Source organism: Molossus molossus, unplaced genomic scaffold (genome assembly GCF_014108415.1).
Source record: "Molossus molossus isolate mMolMol1 unplaced genomic scaffold, mMolMol1.p scaffold_m16_p_19, whole genome shotgun sequence".
In the NCBI taxonomy this organism is placed as follows: domain Eukaryota; kingdom Metazoa; phylum Chordata; class Mammalia; order Chiroptera; family Molossidae; genus Molossus; species Molossus molossus.
This window is the reverse complement of record NW_023425354.1, coordinates 10,682,590-10,702,285: the sequence shown is the minus strand read 5'-3', so window position 1 is coordinate 10,702,285 and position 19,696 is coordinate 10,682,590. Positions and strand designations below refer to the sequence as shown.

Below are 19,696 nucleotides of genomic sequence, written 5' to 3'. Positions count from 1 at the left end.
CGGCCAGGACAGGCCATAAGATCTCACTTAGTGTGGAATTTGGAAAAACCAAACTCAAAGAAGCAGAGAACTGATTGGTGTTTGCCACAGGTGTGGGGGGGGGGGGGGATAGAATAAATGTCCAGTTACAGAATAAGTTCTAGGGATATACTATACAGTGATGACTAGTTGTCAGTACTGTATTGGATGTTTGAAAGTTGCCAAGAAAGTAAATCTTAAAAGTTCTCATCACGAGAAAAATAATTGTAATTATGTGAGGTGCTGCATGTTAGTTAAATTTACTGTGCAATTCGTTTTGCAGTATGTACACAAATCAAGTCAGTATGTTGTATACCTTAAACTTATACATCATAGGTCAATTATATCTCAGTGAAACTGGAAAGTAACTTTTAAAGGGAACCCATAAAGGAGCTGAAAATGATAAAGCGACTATATTTTAAAGATGGAGGAGGAGTCATGGTAGATGGTATAAGGAAGTTAAATCTTTAGCGTTAATAGCAGGAAACACATGGGTGGTGAATAAATTAATAATTTATGAAATATATAATGGCATGGGGGCATTATCAGCAGAGTTGAAAACACAACTGAAAGAGTTAAATGTGCCTGCGGTGGGGTAGATTTGAGGTGAGAAGTCAAACAGTAAAGAACTGTGTCATTAAGAGCAATTTTAAATGTGACATTGGTTAATAACATATACGTTTCAAGTGTATAATTTCATAACATATCACCTGTATATTGCATTGCGTGCTTACCACCCACAATCTAGTCTCCCTCTGTCACCATGAAGCTGACCCCCTTTACCCTCTTCATCCTCTCCCTACCCCCTTCCTCTTTGGTAACCACCCTTCTGTTGTCTGTGCCTATGAGTGTGTTTGTTTTGTTTTTTTCATTTGTTGCTTTCTGTTTTGTATCCCACATGAGTGGAAGGAATCGTGTGATTCCTGTCTTTTTCTGTCTGACTTGGTTAGCTTAGCATGATCCTCTCAAGATCCATCCATGTCATCACGAATGGCAGGATTTTATTCTTTTTGTGTTTGAGCAGTTTTCCATTGTATACATTAAGAGCTCTTTTATACCATTTGGTTTGTTTGTGAGTATTTAAAATTTTTAAAGAAACACTTGAGAAAATGTCACAAATTTTTTGTCAATGCAGTGGCCCAATTTCTCTGTTTCCATTTACTCTAATATTTGTTTTCTGAGGTATTCCACAGAAATAGATTTACAGATGGATTTGACAAATTCCTGACCTGTACGTTCATGTTGCACTTTCTCAGAGAAATTTGGAGACATTCAGAAGACTTTTATCTGTTATTTAGAGTTCAATGATCTGGCGTCCTGTAAAACATCTCATGGTACGTCATTTACTGTGTTCTTTCAGGAATGTTCAGTAAGGTGTTTCTGTCATTGGTACAACAAAGGGAGATACTTCTTAGGGTTAGGAAGACAAGGATCAGTATTACTCGGAGTAATTACTGGAATGAATAAGTTACAACAGCGTAGGGAAACCGTACCTGTGCTCCACAGTGGTGGTCACACGTGCTTTAAATAGAGTGACAGGGTGTTTCTGTTGCCAAAATGAGGAACAGACCAGAACGCAGGCATAGTTTCATGAGTATGGAAAGTACATCAGACTCCCCAGGGTCCAGCAGCCAGCGTCCTAGTGGACCTGGAAGAGAGCTCTGAGGACCAGCAACTGCACGCGAAGCCGAAATACTGTTAGAGGCACGTACAAGTCTGCTGAGGCAGGGCTTTCTTCACAAACCTTGGACATCTTGCTGAAGTGCGATTTCATGATGCAACCTAATTGTAGTGAGAAATGTCAGTCTTTATTACAATGATAACCTTTTCAGGTAGGTAATTCACCAGGCCGGGAAATCACTCCATGTGGAAGAATCTGACATGCACTTCCCCCACTGATGTTATTTCAGATTTCTTTAGCATTGACATGTTAGGCGAATGGTTGTTATTGATCCAGCCGACAACTCTTTTTGTAAAATAAAATATAAGGAATAATGGTCACTAAAGATTTTAATTAAAAATTTAAGCAAGTGCCCCAGTCACCTGAGTCTAAACCTCTGTGCAAAATCTCTGAGTTCTAGAGCAAGAAGCTCTAACGGAAGCACAGCGCTGTCCACCAGGGCAGACGAGGAGAGTCGGGGCCTGGGAGCCCGTTCTCGCTGCCACGTGCCAGGTGCGTGAGCTAAGACAGTGCCCGAGTGCGGCGATGTTCAGCCGGCGAGCCACGCGGGTTCTCGCTGCCACGTGCCAGGTGCGTGAGCTAAGACAGTGCCCGAGTGCGGCGGTGTTCAGCCGGCGAGCCACGCGGGTTCTCGCTGCCACGTGCCAGGTGCGTGAGCTAAGACAGTGCCCGAGTGCGGCGGTGTTCAGCCGGCGAGCCACGCGGGTTCTCGCTGCCACGTGCCAGGTGCGTGAGCTAAGACAGTACCCGAGTGCGGCGGTGTTCAGCCGGCGAGCCACGCGAGTTCTTAGCGCACGCAGTACCCGAGCAGTCAGTCAGGGGCACCGACCTCTTAGACTGTGAGATAAAAAATGACAGCAGCCAACATAGCAATAACCCTCTGGTGTAAATGAATCAAAATTATACCTATTTTTTGTCAGATCAGCAAAAAAGTTTATTTTTGTGTGTATGCCACAGAATTTTAGTAATTAGTTTGTATGCCATGAGTGAAAAAGGTTGAAAATCGCTGCCTTAATCCAATATTTCAGAGACCCATTTTATTATTTTTGATGAGAATGATAATACCTACATTTTTATTATAAGGATTTCAAATAAGTCTGTGAAGTTGCTTGTAAAATTTCAAAGCATATAGAACAAACACACACACACGCACAGTGGTTTGCTAAATCGTAGAATTGAAATTCTGAGGATTATTTAAGTCATGTGGCTTTTATTATGCATAGCATTTAATTAACAGCATCCAGTTTATTATATACATTCAATTATAATCATACAGAACTGGGGAAAAATCTTTCCTTATTACTTTTGAAATTGTTATATGGAAATACCCACATTCAAGGTATCTTTAACTAGACAAACAATAAAAACAAACAAAAAACCTTGTATATAATTTTCTACTAATAAAAGTAATATGTACTTTCTGATTTCTTTGATCACATTCTTAGTTAAGTCTCTGCCTCCTTATTGGCTACTTTACTTTGGAAGTGCATAGAATAAAACTAAGGTCATAGAGTTCTGTATCCATAGCAACGTGTGTTTCTATTTCAGTACTTTACAGGTATTTACACTCATTCAAATACTTTCTTAGGATTTGTTGGTTTCTCAATAAATAACCTGAGAATAAGTCTAGTAATCTCAGCACTCTACAACATAGCAGAGGGAGGAGACCAGATACCTAGGTTGCTAGGCATTAAAATGGACTTTTAAAATTATTAGGAGGCAATGGAATACTATGCAACTGTAAGAAAGAAAGATCTGTTATTCTTTGAGATGACCTGGAGGGACCTGGAGAGTATTATGCTAAGTGAAATAAGCGAGTCAGAGAAAGACAAGTATCAGATGATCTAATTTATTTGTGGAATATAATGAACAAAATAAAGTGATGAACAAAATGGACTCAGAGACATAAAAGTAGGGTTCAGACTGACAAACTTCAGAGGAGGGAGCAGGGGTGGGGGGAGAGATAAACCAAAGAACTTATGTATATAAGCATAGCCAATGGACATAGACAACAATGCTGGGGGCTGGGGAGACAGGAGGAGGGTATCAATGGGGGGGAAAGGAGAAACATCTGTAACAAAAATCAGTTAATTGAAAAAATAAAAATAAACAGTATAAAAAATAAAATTATTAGCAGGGTCAGAAATTCAAGTAGGTCGGTTTTAGGATAATGAAGTCAGATCAAGAGGTCAGGAAAAGGACTTCATGAGTCCAAGTAGTTAAAACAAGAGATCAAAAGAATGTAATTACATATGAAGAATCTAATCACCTCAACAGATTTCAGGTTACAGGTAGTTACCTTTATTTTAGAACATGTGTAGAGTCAGGAATCCAAACCCCAGTTTGTGAAGCAAACAAATACCAGAGATTGAGGGCAACAGAAAGGATGAGTCAGGCTGGTGCCCCAAGTTCAGGGCTGCGAGCCTACCTGGAGGCCAGCGACTGCTTGATGAGAGCCCAGCTGGAGAGCGCTTCTCAGCAGGGAGAGCACAGTGGCTGGGCAAGTGCTGGCTTGTGTTCGAGGCTCAATGGGAGAGAGGATGAAAGGAGTTTCTGAACCTTTTAGGTTGACAAAAAGGGAAATCATCTCGTAAATCATCTGTCTCATGGATCGTCAGGTGACTTTGTTCAGCAGGCTAGGTAAATGCAGCAGGCAACTAGCAGGCTACTAGTTCACAGGCTTTGGCAACTCAGTGAATACTGACCAGTGGGAGTTATAGGTAGGTATGTGGGCACAGCTCTCCTGTTTCGGAATGGTGTCAGCACAGCTCCGCGTCAGGTTGTGTAGACTGTTGTTGCTAACAGAACTCTCAATCTGCACAGATAGTTGATGTTTATTAGTATTTAGGGGGGGAAATCAACTCACATTTATCAAAAGTGTGAATAGGGACACAATTATTATTTTTTTGTTGTTTCTCTCTAAATTTACTAATAGCATTTTTCTATGGGTTTTGAAAAACCTGTTAGTATCTATGATCTTGATCCAGGTAGCTTTTGTTCCGTAGTCAGTTTTAAATATCTTATCACTAGGATTTGTGTGCCTGTAGCTAATTGATAATCTGAGATGCGTAACTTTACTTAGATTTCATAACTGTCTAGTTTTACCAGAATGTAATGTTGTAAAGAGTTTAACATTGTATTTAGTAAAACGAATCCTTAAAGTGGTAGTGTCAATCCATCCATAAATAAATGTTAAACTTTTGTTTTTATAGTATATCATTGTTATAAATCATCTTTCTAAAGTCTTCAGGCCAGTTAATATAGAACTTTCTATACCTTTTGAATATACACTTGAATACATTTTAAGAAAATCCTGTTTTATGTTCTTACAGAGCCTCAACTAAAATACCCTCATGAAAATATTAATATAATTGGAAGTAATTTTAATGTGAAAAGGCTAAATTATTAAAAATTAACAATTATATTCTTTATACTTAGAAGCAGAAGTAAATAACATCACCATGGATTTAGTTTGTGTATTTTTTTCTAGTTATTTGCACCATAAAATATCTTTTTATATTAGGTGAATTTGTTTTATGAATAGAGAAGTAAAAGCCACAAGTAACAGATCATGTACAAAAATACAAATTATTATAATATATTAAGTTATTATTGCACAGTCTCATGGGGTTGCTGTGTCGATGCTAAAATCCTCCATGATGCTTTCACAAGCGGGGTGGATTAGGAGTGAGGAACCTCCCTCTCTTGGCTGACTCTATTCTGTAAACCTAATACAGGGTGCTCTGACACCGAAAGTATCTCGGGGAGGCCCACCTGGCCAGCAGCGCTGTCCTTTAAGGCCGAGTTGACTGGGGAGGACTCTGTGCTAGCATGCTGGAGACACTCACCACTGGGTTCCCTGCAGTCTGAGTTCTTGGGCTTCTCTCAGAATGCCTGCAGGTAGAGCTAATCAAGAGTTACACTACCTTATGCACTTCGTGAAAGGAATATTAAACTGTATATCCTCACTTGTAATCTGGTGCTTGGAAACAAAATGGTTGAAATAATAATAGCATTTCAGGTTTATTTCTTTAGATAAGACTGACTTATAGTATGTTGTTAATGCACACTTACATTATAAATGTGATTCTGGTTTCATGGTACTGACTTAAAACATATCATGTGATCCTTTTGTATTAGTCTCTGCATATCATTAAAGACCTATTTGCATGAAGTGTACACAGGGCACGGGAATGTGTGCATGCTGCGAAGGAAATGCTGTTAGAAAGAGCACTAAGGGAGGATGCACCGTGCCCGTCTTGATGGAGGCGGTCACTGAGTCAGCTGTGCCTTCCCGAAGGCAGGGCTCTTCTTCCTCGCAGCGCCCGGTCAGAGTCAGCCATGTGTGCTTCAGGGCGCTCTAGCTTTCCCCGTATTTAGTTAAGCAGCCGAAACTTCTGAATACTTTGCTTTAGTAAAGTCATCTGATTGTTGGCACAGTAATTCATGTTTTCTGATTGGCACTAGGCTAATGTGTAGGCTATTGTGACCTTAGTGTGTACAGAATGTTTGGATAGAGTGGCTAATAAGAACAGGTAGAAAACCTAGGTCAAAGTTTTGCTTTTTTTTTTGCAATGGAAAGTATAGTGAATGGAGAGAGTGTTGAAAATCTGCTTTCCAATTACTTGAATGTCATTCTTTATATAAGGTTTCTAGTGAAGAAGAATTCAGCCTGAATTTTATTCTTCTTCCAAGGCCAAATAGGTTACCTGTCACTCCTGGAAACACTCTGTCAAGAAAATATCTTTAAACGTTTCTAGATGCTGCAAATAACATCTTCCCAAGATGCAGTCCTCCTGTTCGTTAGCCTGATGTTGCACACAGCGAGCTGTGGTAATGCGCCTGTGTGGGCTTTTGAATACTTACATTTGGTGTTCTCAAGATGAGACTTACTAAGTGCTGTTTGGAGCTAGTGTCTTTCAGTGTCATTATTCTTAAGTGGAATATTTCCACTTTTATAATTCCATTTGAGTCTAAAAATTTTATATGTATTTGTATTTTGTGCTTCTGTTAATTAGATGGTTTTTAAAATAAATGCTTATACATCGTTTTTTCAAGTGTAGTAGACATTCATTTGATAATCTCCAAAATAGGTCAATGTCTGTGAATCATTTTTTTCCTTTTAATTGTAACTTAATCTAAAAGCAAATTGCTTTCCTCAAGAACTACGTTCAGTTAGATGACTTGGGTAATTCTAGAATAAAACTAGAAATTTCAGCATCAGTTATGAATTTTTAGCAGTATTGCCAGTTCACATGACTCATTACATGTTCTTCTTCTTTTTTTTCTCAGATAGGCATGTAAATTAATGACTGCTTTTCTTTTGTACTTTTACCCTAGTTCTTTAATACTCTACTTGGAGTACTCCCTTCTTTTGCAGGTAAAGAATTTTTTCTCTCTTGATCTAAGTCCTTTGTAGTATATGCCAAAACTGAATATTAATTGTTCTAAAATTTTAAACCAAATTGAAGTTTTTCTTGCCTTTCCTGTATGTTGAACTCATCCTCTTTCATCCTGCAATTTAGTAGTGTCTGTGATCAGCGATGCCACATTCTAATTTTGTGTATAGAATTTATTTCCAGAACTAAGTGATTCTTTTGGAATTTGGGGGAATTTAAGTCTTTTTCTCCTCTTTACAAGTGTGGAGGAAATATTTTTACTGAGTCACAAGGTGGGCTAATGACTTTATTTTTAAATCGCAAGTCTAATAACTGTAGAACAAGAGTCTGAAAACACAAATGTACTTTGAATATACCAAACATGCATATGAATCTCAGAGAAAATTTTGAATTGCTGTAAGGTGAATCTGCTGGCTCTTAGTTCTAAATCTCTCTCAGTCAGCTAAGGGGTTTAAAACTATTTCATAATTGGATAGAACACAGGCATTCCAAGTCAGGAAAGTTCTCTTTGCACCTAAGATGCAGCAAGTTAAAAATAGAGCATGTGCTGCCCTAAGAATCTGAAAACCTGGTTTCTCCCCTGGACTTCCATGTGACTTTGCCTGAATCCCTTAAGGAGTGTCTTTTCTACTTTTATCAATTAACTACCTTCCTGTGGCATAAGGGAACACACTTTAAAATCTTCAGCCCTATAAAAATACAAATTTTCATTTTAAAATGCAGCAAAATATTTCCCCACATATAAGTAATTCTATAACACTTAGCTTAATTTGAAATCATTCATTTACAAAATATGTTAAAAGGAATTTTGTGTGTTGTAGGATAAAATTATTACAGTAAATAACCTTTGTATTTTAACTATTTAGGTGAATTTTAGTTTTTAATTTATAATAAACATAGGATCTTATGTAAGAAATACAACTTTTTGCATGATATAAATTTAATCTCTATAAAATAAATTGATATATTAAACCTTTTCAAAATATTATTTTTATTTCTCCGACAGTGTTTTCCTAATATATTCTATAATTGGCCTTTTAATATATATGCCATCTTTACTTGAAGTCTAAATATACACTTTCACATCAATTCTATAATTGATAAAATATCAAAAATTCACATTTAATAAAATATCAAAAATTCACATATTATTTTGGTGGAGTGAAAGTCTTAGAAGAATAAGAGTCTAAGTTCTGCTTCAAAAATAACTTTGACATAAAAAGTGATCAACAACCACATATAACAAAGAATATCTTTTATCCATATTTTAATTTTTAACATAATAGTCAATGCTAAAAATATATAATCATATAAGCTAATAGCAAGTATGTCATATACTTAGATTATATATCATAACTAACAAAAATATGTATCTTCAAACCTAATCATCAGGGGTTATTCCCCTCAAAATCATTTTAAAAACCAGCCACGGGTTAAGCTTTTCCCCTTTTCCGTCGTGAGCTGGCAGCGGCCCGCACTGGGCGCTCTCGCTCAATACTTTCCCTCTGTAAAGGTCTCGGGCAAGCTTTAGGGAGCTATGATTGAGGACACATTTTGGATGTTTGCATACACATTTAAAATAGAAAATATAACATCTAGCAATAAATAATGCTAAGTTATATAATAGATGACTTATTTAGAATCTAAAACAAACAAACAAAAAAGAGATAAGGAGAATTTAAGTGTATACATTCCATAAAGGTAAGCAGCAGATAGCAAGGGTTTTTTTTCTCCAAAAGTACTTATAGGCTATTCATCTGGTCACCACAGATTAACCCCAATCGCTTAAACCTTGTACATTTATATTACTTCATAATGATAATTGTTGTTTATAATAATGACCTTGAATTATTTTATGGTCCTGGAATATTTTCAGAATCTTCAAAGCAAGATTAAAGCATTATACATGTATATGCAGCAACTTGCCCTTCTTGGTACAGTACATTCATTTCTTGCTATGTGTGATACTTATAATGAGTTAATCTCACGTATATGCAAACTCTGCAGACAAATTGCCCTAGTTCCTGTATGAGGCAAAATGATAGGACCAAGTGAATAAAAGGTGAGAAAAATACATAGGAAGTCCCCTTAACTGCAGAGGTGCATGCAGAAGTATTCTGACCTTCCTTACATGATGTAATCAGCCAAGAAGTTAGATGATCATTTCTTCAAACTTTTACCCATCTGTAAGATTTTCTTTTCTATTTTTTTTTTTATTATCCCCACCCGAGGACATTTTTCCATTTTTTTGTTCAGATAGAGTGAGAGGAAGAGAAAGGAAGAGGGAGAGAGAGAGAAACATCGACGTGAAAGGGACACATCGAGTGGCTGCCACCCACATGACCAACCAGGGCTGGGGACAAACTGCAACTGAGGTACGCGCCCTTAGTGGGAACCGAACCCAGGTCTCTCTGGACCGCAGGCCGACGCTCTAACCGCTGAGCCAAACCGGCCAGGGCACCATCTGTGAGATTTTTATTCCTGTCGCGTTCAAGTGTAATTTCCTTGACACAGTAAAGATGAAGACAGTGTTCTACTGCCTTTTGCTGTACCTGGTAGAGATTAGCATGCATACCTCAACCCCTGCACTCTGCGCTCACCTATAATCCATTTATAAGAGACAGAGGTGTGTTTGAATTCAGTGACATCTTGCTCTTGAAGCCTGTGTGAAGCAGTGATAATATCTGACCAAAGATTATCCACTTCCACAGTCTTCCTCATTTTAACCTATTTGACCAACCAAAGAAAGTATAAGGAAGGCATGAGAGGTGTCAGGGCCCCGTCCTTAGGTTCCTTGCCCTATGAAGAGGAGGGAAGGAGCTTGGACTACTTCTTTTGAAATGCAGTCCCAAACAGTTTCCTCTGAGGATTCTTTCTCCTTGGTAAACCTCATGGAGAAACGAGGGCACAACTCTTGGGACATGGACATTGAAGCTTCATTAATAGATATACACCGTTCATCTCCTTAAAATGTGATTTGGTGAGGCAATGGATGGATAGATGGATGGGATACACAGATGGACAGACAAACCAATGACTGATATGGCTGACTAAAGAACTACCTAAGGCTCACAAGTCTTGAAAGACCTGAGCCCTATGTCAAAGCAAGAATTCACTTAGGGGTACTCATTCTATGAACACTTCTCCCTCAGATGAGTTTGAATTCAAACCTCCTGGTTTTTACCATTAAAAAAATTATCTTTATTGTTGAGCGTATTATAGGTGTTATTTATATTGTCTGACCCTACTACTGCCTGACCCATGGTATTCAGTAAACATCAGTTGTCCTGCTTCAGAATAGAGCTGATTTATGATTAATTATTATATTTAATTTGTTAGTAACACATTAATCATTTATCATTATTTCTCATACTTTTTTCTTTGGGAGACAAAAGCAACGTTTAGTTATAAGGTGAACCCTCTTTTATGCTCGAGTTCCTATGGGAGTTTACCACAGAGGTACAATTCTAGTGTATGTGATGTTTATAAGATAATGTGAGAAGATTAAAAGACCATAAAGTTAAAATAATATGCTTTCTTTGAGTCTATAAGCTAAATCCTAATATATATTTATCATGTCCAGCATAATGAAAATTGAGAAATTATTTTGATCAGTTTTACATGACTTGATAAGTGTAGTGGCCTTATTATTAACCATAAATTATTCAAATATATTCTAGAACTATTAATGTTGTTCTTAAGAAAATATATTATTTTAAATTATTTTTACATGATAATAAAAAATAAAGGATAATGAAGCAACATGGTACTCAAAGACGTAATTCTATGGGTCCCTTATGAAATATCCACAACAGAAGGGGAAATTGTCATAATATATTTGCATTTTCATAATAAATAGACTATATTAAAAACAATTTTATATTAAAATTTAAGTAGGTATTTCTGCCACCCGGCTTAAAACTTTTGCATCATCTTTATAATTTTTTTATTATGTTGTGTCTGATACTTACAAATAATCTATGTCAAATAATATCTAAGCATGAAGGCGTACAAACAAAATGAACATTGTGAAGTAACCACCCAGTGAAGAATTAGAACATTATTAAAACTGTGGCCTCTACCTATAGGTCCTTCCTTTCCCATACTCCCAGCATCCCTGTCCCAGGGACAACCATTGTCCTTAATCCAGTGGTATTATTGGCTCACTGTCCCCACATACATGGAAATATGTTTTATTTCTCAAGAGAATGGACTTCTGTCTATTGTGTATGGTAGGGATCCGATTTCATTTTTTTCATATGAATAACTTATGTCTTAGCACAATTTTTAGACTGGTTCATCATTTACCCACTGAACTGGGATCAGATCTGTCCAATGTGAGCCTGTTTTAGGCTCTCCATTATGTTCCATTAGTCAAGTTTTTCATTCTCTATGATAGCGATTTTCAACCTGTGCTGCAGGAATTTTTAACACATGCAGTACCTGACTATTTAGTCAGGGTCATTGATCTCTTTTCCCTCAGGCTGTCGAATAAAAAAATGACAACAGCCAACAGAACAATAGCCGTCCAGTGTGAATGTCCTCTTGAACCATAATAGATTATATAATAGAGCTGCATCTTATTGGCCACGTTGCATAATAAGGTTGCATCTGATTGGTTAATTCTTGGTACCAGAAATTCTTATATAAAAGTATAGGCACTGACTTTTTTTTTTTTGTCCTCACCTGAGGACAGTTTTGCATTTATCTTCAGATAGAGCAGGAAGGAGAGAGGAGGGAAGAGAGAGAGAGAAACATCCATGTGAGAGAGACACATCGACTGGTTGCCACCCACCCGACCCCAACCGGGGCTGGGGACAAACTGCAACCGAGGTACATGCCCTTAGTGGGAACCAAACCCGGGCCTCTCTGGTCTGCGGGCCGACACTCTAACCGCTGAGCCAAACCAGCCAGGGCGGCACTGACTTTTTAAGAAAGTCATATTGGAGCAAAAAGGGTAGGTAATTACTATTATTATTTTTTTGTAAAGCAATCAAAATTATACCTATTTTTTTGTCAGGTCAGCAAATAATATCATATTTTTTGGTGTGCTGCAGAATTGTAGTAATTAGTTCAAGTGTGCCATGAGATGAAAAAGGTTGAAAATCACTGCTCTATGATAGTATTACACTGTGTTAATTTTAGTAACATTATTTGAGGTCCTGATATGTGGTCTGGAATGTCACACTACCTGTCTCCCCTTTAAGAGTGTCATGGTACCGTGTTCATCCCTGGACATTGTAGATTCAGCTTGTCAAATTTCTTCAAAGCTTTTGTTGAAATTTTCATTGAATTTGTGTTGATTGATACTATCAATCAGTTTGGGGAGAACTGTTGGAGAGACTTTCCATCACTATGATATATCTCTCAGTTATTTAGATCTTCATTAATGTTTTTCAAAAAGGCTTACAGAGTTTTGCACATCTTTTGGTAGGCATTTCTGAGACTCCTACATTTATTATAGTTGTAAATGCAGTTTTATAACATTTTTGCTAGTGTATAAATATTACAAATGATTTTTTGACATTGATCTTTTATTCATACTCTTTAAAACTCCCTTATTATTTCTAATAATTTGTACATTCGTTTTGCATTTTCTCTATAGACAATCCTAAAATCCATGATTAAAGACATTTTTGTTTTTATTTTTATTTTTTTAGTTATAGAGTTATAAATACAAGTAGTAGTAGCAGGCCTTCTTTTCTTCTTCCTAATTTTTAAAGAGCTATTTTAAAACTTCATAATGAAGAACGAATAAAAAATGCTGAGTTTTTGGTACTTACCTTTTAAGAATGGTCCCTTCTGTTTTGTATTTTGCTAGGAGTTTCTGTCATGGAATTTTATCAAATGATTTTCTGTGTATTGAGATAATCATAAGGCTTTTTTCTTTTAATACTTTAATGGAGTAAATCATATTATAGGTTATTTTCTGACATTATGAAACATGGTGTCCTTTCCAATTTTTTCATGATGTATTATCACTGGATTTAATTTGCTAATAATTGTTGAGGTTGACTTGAGACTTTTCTTTGTTGAAAATGTTTTTTAATTGATGTTATGCTGGCTCATAAATTGAGTTGCTGAATAATCCTTTTTCTATTCTCTGAAAGAATTAGTATCAGAGTGAGTTATTTGTTTCTTAAATACTTGATGGAACTGGCCAATAAAGCCATCTGGCCTTGATATTTTATTTCTGGAAAGATTTTTGACTACTATTTAAATTTTTCTAATGGTTACAGGATGATTCATATTTTCCAATATTTTTTTCTAGTCAGTTTTGGTAGATTTTTGTAGATTAGAGATTTTCTTTTTCATTTAAATTTGATATTTATTGACAATTATAGATTTTAGTAAATGGTAAAATGTCCTTATATTCTTTGCAACTTGGTGATTACCTCTTTTACATTTTATTGGCCTTGGTTTGCTAATTTATATCTGTGTTATGAATTGGCCTATAACTTTTATTTCTCTTCATATTTCTGTCAACCTTCAGCATCAATATTGTAAATTCTGAAATAGTCTAAGAGTGTATTTAGATTTTTCTAGTCTTTGGAAAGGTTTGTAAAAGACCAGAATTATCTGTCTCTTGGGAGGTCTTTTTTGGAACTCACCTGTAAAATTTATCTGAGTTTAGTGTTTACTTTGTGGAAATATTTTTAACTGTTTTTTCAATTTCTTCCATTTGTTTAATTGTTCTTCTACTTCTTAGACATTTTATATTTTCATAGGGATCTATTTCACCTTGGTTCTTCAATTATTGGCATAATATTTTTATGTTACTATCTTTTTAATCTGTGATGGATCCATAATATGTTCTTTTTAAATTTTAACATTTTATTAAAATGTTATTTTAACTTACTTTAATTAGTTATTATACCATTTTTCCAGATAATACTGCCATAAGTTTATTTTCATCCCTAATTGTTAATTTGTGCTTTCTTTCTTGTTTTCGTCATTAGTTTTACCAGAAATTGTTCTAAGTTACCAATATCTTAAATTGGTTGCCTACTTTATTAAAAGTTAGCCTTTTGAAAATATGTGAGTGACATGTTAAGGCTACATATTTCCATTGCTTTGGCTTCATCCTTCAACATTTGATAATATTGTTATTAGTTATTTCTAAGAATTTTAATTTAAATGTTATGAACTTATTTTTATTAGAAAATGTCGCCATCAGTCAGAATTTAAAAATCACAAAACTAGATACAGTAAAATATCTCCCACTGTGATGAGAAAAATACCTTTGTTTTTCTGAGTAGATGCCTAGGTGTTTTATGGTATGATAATAACTCTGCTCACATCCAGTCTCTGGACATTTAGATAAGGACTTGAGTTTAGGATTCCTGCTGTAAGGACCTGCTTTGCTTTTCCGGGGGCTTTTAAAAAATAACCATTTAAGCTGTGGTACAGTTATACAATGAAATACTACTCGACAGTAAAAAAAGACAGAGATCTTACCCTGTGATAGCATGGATGGACCTAGAGAACATGATGCTGAGTGAAATAAGCCAGTCAGAGAAAGACAGGTACCATATGATTTTACTCATAGGTAATCTAATGAACAAAGTAAACAAACAAACAAAATAGCAACGATAGCAATAGCAAAATAGCAATGGATACAGAGGCCAGGCTGACAGCTGTCAGACGGGAGGAGTGTTGTGGGACTGGGTGAACAGGGCGAAGGGAGTAAGCACAGGGAAAACCTCATAGACACAGACGACAGTATTACTAGAGGGGAAGGGGGGGGGAGTGAAAGAGAGGAAAGGGGGAGTAGATGGTGGAAGGACGCGACTTGGAACAGTGAGCACACAATACAATATACAGATGTGTTATAGAATTGTACACCTGAAGCCTATGTAATTTTATTAATGTCACCCCATAAATTTAATAAAAATAAAAAATAATAAAGTAAATCTCTTGTAGACAGGAAAAAAATCATTTACAGTCCCCCAACACACACACACACACACACACATACACACAATTTAAAAAATCAATTAAATGAAATAACCATTTAGAATTAAGCCTGTGAAGTTAGTGACCTTAGTTTTTACCTAATGTTTTTTGCTGTTCCAAGGTGTCATCCAGAATATCATACTACACTTAGTTGTGATGTCTCCTTAGTCCCCTCTTTGCTGTGATAGTTTGCCAGATTTTCCTTATTTTTGATGAGCTTGACAGTTTTGAGGAGTATCCCTTAGGCATTTGTAAAATGCCCTTCTCTTGTAATTTTGAATTCTTCTATAAGAAAGATTTGTCTTTTTTCCCCTCATTAATTTGTTAAATAATTTACATCCGTAGGTATTCATGGAGATTTATTTTATTCTTTATTGGATATAGCCCAATATTTGTTTCTAAAATTGTCCCAGCTTTGGCCATCAGGAGCTCTTTCAGTGGGTCTTTTGTCCCTTTAATGTACCTTCACCGATGAGCACTTCCTCACAATGAGCAAAATGGGTGCTCCAGGCTCATCTTACATATTTCCTGCCCATTCCTAGAACCAGTCACTTGTCCAGGGCCCACTCACTCCTTGTGGGAGAGTGGTACCCGAAACCAGAGTCTGTGTGCCAGGTGCTCCTGGGATGTCATAACTGAATGTATCTGTTGTTCCCCCGCTTTGTCTGCTTTTAAGTTTTTCTTAGTCTTTGGTGGTCTGCCATTTCATTACCTAGTCTTTCTTTCTTTCATTCTGCTGGATAATTCTGCTTCCCATTTCTGTAGGGTCTTTCCCTCAGTTCTGGAAATTTTTCATTCATTGTATTTTTATATCTTCCTTATCTTCCCTCCTCTCCGTTGGCACTCTACATATACATGAGATCTCCTTATTTCACCTTGCATAGCCTTAAACATCGCACTTACAGGTCTTATCTTCCGCTTTACTGTGCTGCATTGTGGATAGTTTATAAAAACCTCTTCTGTTTCGCCAGTTCTTGCTTCTGCTTTGTTTAAACTGCTTTGTTGGTTCTTTCCTCAAACCTGGTATTTTTGCTTCATCTCCCCTGGATTTATTCATTTTATGATTCCGTCCTTTGTTTCTTTAAATATTTACTACATGTTTATTTTATATTCTTTTTCTGATAATTCTCATATCTGAAGTGCTTGCCAGGGAAATCTGTTTGCGTTGACTCTTATCAGTGGTGGTTTTTTCCTGGACTTAGTAATTTTTTAATATGATCTCATTTTTGGTTTATCTTAATTTCTGGGAAACGTGGAGACATCAAACTGTAGTAGCTTTTCTGCAGAAGAAACTTGTTTTCGCTTCAGGTGGGTGTTGACGTCGGTCCTGACTGGAACCACGTTAGGCCTGTTCCAGGCTCTCGGACGTAACCCACGGTCACACGCTCAGCTCCCACGTTCTCCCTGGAAGTCGCCCTGCAGACAAGGACATTCGCCATCACAGATGCCTTGCCTTCTGAGTGAGCTCACTGCTCATTACCTCGTTTCTGGCACAGGCAGTTGTACATGTGTATGATTTGTGTCTCACTTTTTCCTATGGATGTGTCTCTTCCTATGAGCAAAGAAAGAGAAACAATTGTATTTATACAGAGTCCAGCTATTTCATCTCTCGAGGGCGTCTCAGGATATCTGATCTGCTGAACGGCTTGAAATAAAGATCCTAGATCACCATATTTCTCACTCTACCTGGCCCTCAGCAAGCATTTAGTTGTTCAGTCCTTTCAGTTTTACTTCTAAAATTGTATTTCCATCCATTCGTTCCACTCTTTCCTCCACTGTTGGCCTTCTTATCTCCAGAGTGTGGCTAATCCATCATGTACACTGCCTCCAGGTTAATCTCTCTTGGTACAAATCCAGAGGCGTTACTTGGCTCACTACCCCCACGTACCCGTCTCCAGCAGCCAATTTAGATATCTCCATGGATTCTCCAGCGACTTGAAATCCAAACCCTGTAGCTTAACATGCAAAATCCTTCAATATCTGCACCATTCTCCCCTTTCTGAGTTTCCCTTATTCCTCTTGAATGTTCTTTCTTTTCTTCCATGCCGCTCACTCTTTCTGCCTGAAATGCCGTGTGTCTTTCCCTGTCCTCACCTGGTCCCAGTATATCTCGTAAGGTCCATCTCAGATGTATTCGGTTTTATTCAGTTTGCCAGAATCCTTCCTAGCTCAAAGTAACTGCTCTTCTTCTTCAATCGTATGGCACTTTGCCTTCTCTTATGGTGTGTGTGTGTGTGTGTGTGTGTGTGTGTGTGTGTGTGTGTGTAGCTTATGATTTATAGTCTAAACTCTCCTAGGAAAATGTTTTTCTGGAAGCCACTCATCATGATGGCTTCCACGTCATCGACCCTAACAAGCAGTGAGTTATACAGTTGTGCATGAAAGAGCGGGAGTTTGGGGGGCCGGCAGAGTGAGAGCTCAGGAAGTCCTGATAGGTCCACTTTTCTCAGCTCCTCACCCCAGCAGGCGGTGCTTGCCTTGGCATGACCCAAATCGCAGCAACGCGATGCTGCATTCTTGCTTCTAACATGGCGATGGGACAGATAAGGTTGTTGCCTGGCAACAAAAGAGAAGCGAGAACAGTAAGATTCTACCACCACCCTTCTCCCTTCTTACAGCTGCTTCCTGGTTTTCTCCCCAGGCTGCACCTCCTTTCCTTGAACACATAGCCTTCGGGGCAGGTCAGCCTCTGTTCTTCCTCCCCAGGACCTCCTGTGAGTTTGTTTCTGTTATCATTGTTATTGTTGTTGTCTTCATTAGTAGTATCTCAGATTCATGCTTCCTGTGATTTCTCCATGGTTAATTTTGAGAACAAAGTTAGCAGCCCATCCTGACATCACCGATATCTACCATCTTGATATCACTGAGCATTTTTTAAAATACTATTTTAACCCCTAGAAACACAATTGTTGTCCCTGCCTAAGTCTATATACTCTTTGAAGGTTTCTCATCTATTTCACAATGGGATTAAATTGACCATCTCTTCTCTCATTATGCTCAAGTATTGAGTTTCAAGGGGAGGAAGCATAAATCAGTGAGTAGAAGGCAAGAGACTTTGTTTTCAGAATAATTGGTCTATAGCTGTATATCAATATACAAATATCAATGCATCTTTTAATCTTCTTTACTTCACTTTTATGAGAATCCATCTTTTATGTAAGTCCTCTTGCACATTCCCCTGGGACTACCTATTTTCAATCAGTTTTAATAGAGAGGCAGAATACAAATGGAGCCCCATAACCTCTAGTCTCCAGGGCTCATATTTGTTATATCAAGTCCTTTCTCCTCTTCCAACATAATGCATTTAGCCGCTATCTGTACCTCATGTCTCTTCCCGTCTAATGCTGATAGGAAACAGGATCAATAGTTGAACTAGTGTGTACTGACCACAACCCAAATAAGGAAAATCTTTGTATATTAATAATACCTATCATATTGAGTTATTATAAACATTATATAAACTAATGAAGCCCTTGCAAAGTAAATACTTAAAACGCTAGCAGTTATTAGGTATCATGAAAAAAATGTTAATATTTAAAACAGAATGAGTACAGGATTTTTTCTGAAAATGAGGGTAATCACTTACTGTAGGTATTTTGACTATTAAAGCAACTTCTCGTCGGTTACCTTGCATTCCTGTTGTGGCTTTGCCATCACTGCCGCTTTGGGATGTCCTGGTTCCCAGCGAGCGAAGGATTGCTTGTGCAGTGCTTGCTGAAAGTACATCATGCATAAAGAATGATCGTGTTTCAGAAAATGCCTCGACAGTAATCATATCGTAACCACAGGTTCCCTCAGTGAGCTGTCCTCCTGGGGGCGAGGCAGATGAGGCTCCTGGCCAGCTTCCCTCAGAAAAGAACTAAAAGGCTAGATCAAAAAATTTAAAGAACACTGTTAGCAATGAAAGGAAGCACAGAGTATCACTTCTGAACCAGAAAGGAAAAGAAAGTTGAAGAAGAAAAAAATTATCTGTTTACTGTAAAAAAAAAAAGGGAGAAAAAAAATATGCAAGAGAGGGCAAATGGCACAAAATAAGGGAAACAAAGTCAGGTATGTAGCAAATATAAAGTAATCAACTAAATTGGACTAAATGCTCCATTTAAAACACAAAAGTTGATTAGATTTAAAAAGGAAAATTTGAAATATGTATGCTATTTATAAGATGGATATCTAAAACTTGAAGATGCATGAGGCCCATGTCCTAAATTGATTGGTGGCTCCCTCCCTGCAATTTCAAATCCACTCCGAACCTGGGAATGTGGTCCTATTTGGAAGAAGGGTCTTTGCAGATGTAATCAAGTTGAAATAAGGTCATGCTAGATGTGGGTGGGCCCTAAATCAAAGATGACCAATGTCCTTACGAGAAAAGGAAATGTGGACCAGACGCACAAAGCAAGCCACGTCAAGATGGAGGCAGAGACTGGGGTGATGTGTCCGCAAACCAAGGAATGCCCGGGTTACAGCAGACACCAGAGGCGAGGAGAGAGGTGTGGAACAGGTTCCCCTCAGAACCTCAGAGGAACCAGCTCTGCCAACACCTCGATTTCTGACTCGTAGCCTCCGGAGCTGGGAGAAGGAATGTCTGCTGTCCTCAGCCACCTGTCATGGCACTCTGTTATGACAGCCCTGGAAAACTATGTAC

General features: G+C 37.5%; 1 protein-coding gene across 5 annotated transcripts in view; it reads left to right on the top strand.

The window, feature by feature from the left end:
- CEP112 (centrosomal protein 112) overlaps positions 1-19,696 on the top strand; it is a 341,295-nt gene that overhangs the window by 176,323 nt on the left and 145,276 nt on the right. The window lies entirely within an intron of this gene.